The 3,150-nt window shown below is 36.6% G+C and overlaps 1 long non-coding RNA gene across 1 annotated transcript; it reads left to right on the top strand.

The window, feature by feature from the left end:
• Nucleotides 1–201: 201 nt before the first annotated feature.
• LOC139846867 (uncharacterized) lies at nt 202–1,053 on the top strand. The gene is made up of 2 exons (XR_011759224.1): nt 202–382; nt 851–1,053. It is a non-coding gene; the product is annotated as an uncharacterized lncRNA (long non-coding RNA).
• Nucleotides 1,054–3,150: the final 2,097 nt, after the last annotated feature.

Below are 3,150 nucleotides of genomic sequence, written 5' to 3'. Positions count from 1 at the left end.
GATGTCTAGGTTGCCATTTATGGGTAAGCTTGTGGATCTCGAATGCCATGACTTAGATTCTGGTCAAGAGTCCTGGGCCCCCGGTTACATCTGGTCATTCCTGACTTATTTTATAGCAACGAAGTTTGAGTAAAGTTGTACAACATTTTGCTAAAGATTAACCCGAACTTTCTAAAATTGGAAAATTACTATAAGAGAAAACTTTCCATAAATAGTAACCTTCCGAGAATGGAAATTCTTTAGTGAACCATTACTATCAATATAGTACTATATACTATTGTCTGTTAGGCAATGTCTGATCATACGTTCTATCTCTAGGTTGAGATCTCGGTCACGTCCTTCCGTTCAATTCTTTCGTGGAATACTCTTTTGTGCTACTAAGGTGAACATCATAGCCCCACTTTTTACTGTTTCATAACTGTTTTATAACTTTTGGGGTGAGACACATGCTTGCTTTATAACTGTTTTACGCTTAGACACAAGTACTAAATTGTTAACTATGCTGTCATGCTTTGATTCATGCTAAATCCCTACCGTAATATCGTCAATTGCTACGTTTAAATGCAAACTTAATTATTGTGAGTAGGCCTATTGAGAGTAACGTCTCTAACCATTCGACCGTTGGTCTTTGGTTACATAATAATGATTCCACGACACTGACAGTACAAGGTGTCATAGGGTAAATTGTTTAGTAGCGATATTATAAACTGCAGCAACACTTTTAGATTGATATATCTATATTGATCAACTTTAAACTAAATCTTGCGGTCTAAAACTTTGGATATTATTTATAAACCTATGAATTTCACTCAACCTTTTTGGTTGACACTTTAAGCGTGTTTTGTCTCAGGTGATGATTGAGCTAGCTGCTACTTGCTACTAGATGATTGATGTATGCTTTGCTGCTTGCATGGAGTCCATCATTCATATTTATCATTTTGTTTAAGACATTTTCCATTTACTGTACTCTTATGATGTAAAACTTTGAATAATGCTTCTGCTGTTTATTTAATAAATAAAACGTCTCATTTAGAGTCGTTCTCGCTTATACAACTGTGTTATGATATGATTGGTCACAATTACCCCTGGTCCATTTTGGGGGTGTGACAGATTGGTACCATCTGTAACATCCCAGGTAAACGTTTCCCGTAGCATGATATTGTCCGCTTTGCAGAGATAGGGACGTACCCTTGTCTCCCCCGTAGGTTGCTCACGGATTTTTCTTGGAGACCACACACGACGAACACTTTCCCAGGAGGTCACCCATCCTGGTAGTGCCCTTTCCTGAGCACGCTTAACTGCAGAGTTCTCATGGGATCTGATGTGCTTGTGGTCCCAAAACGCGTCATGCTATGAAAGGTCTCCACACCCTTATAAGGCATGCTTCGTTCCCCTCTCCAACCGATGCGGGACGGATGTAACACGGATGTTACAATCCTCCCCCCTAATGGGACACAGCGTCCTCGCTGTGCACGTTTGGTCCGGGGCCTGGCTCTGATACCATCTGTAACATCCCAGGTAAACGTTCCCCGTAGCATGATATTGTCCGCTTTGCCCGTAGGCGCACGAATTTTTCTTGGCAACCACACACGACGAGCACTTTCCCAGAAGGTCACCCATCCTGGTAGTGCTCTCGCCTGAGCACGCTTAACTACAGAGTTCTCATGAGATCTGCTGCGCTTGTGGTCCCAAAACGCGTCATGCTAGGAAAGGTCTCCACACCCTTATAAGGCATGCTTCGTTCCCCTCTCCAACCGATGTATTCCTTAGTGTGTCTGACCTAGACTGTTTGGATACATTAGTGGTCTAGTCTACAACCGTGTCGTTACACTTATATGTGATTATGTGCATATTCTGACATTAATATAATATTATTATTACTATCGATGAGAAAGTATTTCTCCTTTTGATTACAAATCTTCTCCTGCTCAAGTGAGTTCATTTTCAAAACCCCGGTTATTGAAAAACCAGGAAGCGTCATTCAGGACTTTCGAAATTCCAGACATTCCTACGTGAGTTATTACTTATATATTTTTATAGATATCATTTGTATTATATTATGTGCTTATGTGCTTCGATTAAGAAATTCCGGACATCTCGAATTGTGAATCGGAAGAAGTCTTTTCCAGCTCACGAAGATTCTCGGTAGTTTCAAAGACATTCTTACGACGTTCCCTTTCAATATTTTAATTATAATAAATATTATATTCCTGTACTATTTTTAGTACACCTCTTTTTGAAATCATTTTGATTTATTAATTCCGAAAAACAACACTTGTTTCATATCCATAAATATTTTGGAGTAGTGTTGGAATAGAAGCATGAGTTAGTGTAATATAATGACGCCCGATCAACGTGGTTATATTATGGTAAGTCATGCAGAAGTTCTAATGGAACGTGATGGTGGTAATGCTTGATCAACCTTATCTTCACCACGTACCATGTGACATGACTCTGTTTTCTGTGCTGATATCTGAATATACCAAGACTCTATATGTGACATCATTTGAGTCACGTGTGGTTCCTTCTCATCTTTGTCATATCACACTTGCACTCCGAGCAATTTATTCAAAGGTATTCGTCATCAAAGGAACATGATCTCGTTTTACCCAAATTCCATACTTAACTACAAGATGCTCGATCTTTCTACGTCAAAATGAACATTTCTATCCTCACTTGTTTCCTAAACGTCGTTTAATCTCACCAACCAAAATTTCGGGACGAAATTTTCTTTAAGGGGTAGGTAATGTAATAACCCGACTTTTTACGTTAACTTTTCGTTAAAAACTTAACAACTGTTACTTAAAATTTACAATTTTGTATGTAATTTTTTTTAATATACTATTATTAATATTGGTTATATGTTTTTTTAAAAACACTACGGTTAGTGAAAACGAGAAAAATATATTTTAAGACAACAAAACGTATGATTATTAATTTTAATAATTATGTTATATAACAATTGAGTTTTAAAAATCATTTTAATTAAGTAGGATGTCAATACTTATATTTTTATTGGTATTCAACAAGTATTTATACGCATATTATACAAACGTTTCTACATGTATGTGCATAGTTATATACACTAATAATTCAAACTAATAATTCTGTTTATTATTATTATTATTATTATTATTATTATTATTATTA

Source organism: Rutidosis leptorrhynchoides, chromosome 5, assembly GCF_046630445.1.
Source record: "Rutidosis leptorrhynchoides isolate AG116_Rl617_1_P2 chromosome 5, CSIRO_AGI_Rlap_v1, whole genome shotgun sequence".
Lineage (NCBI taxonomy): Eukaryota > Viridiplantae > Streptophyta > Magnoliopsida > Asterales > Asteraceae > Rutidosis > Rutidosis leptorrhynchoides.
This window is presented reverse-complemented; position numbering and strand designations above follow the sequence as displayed.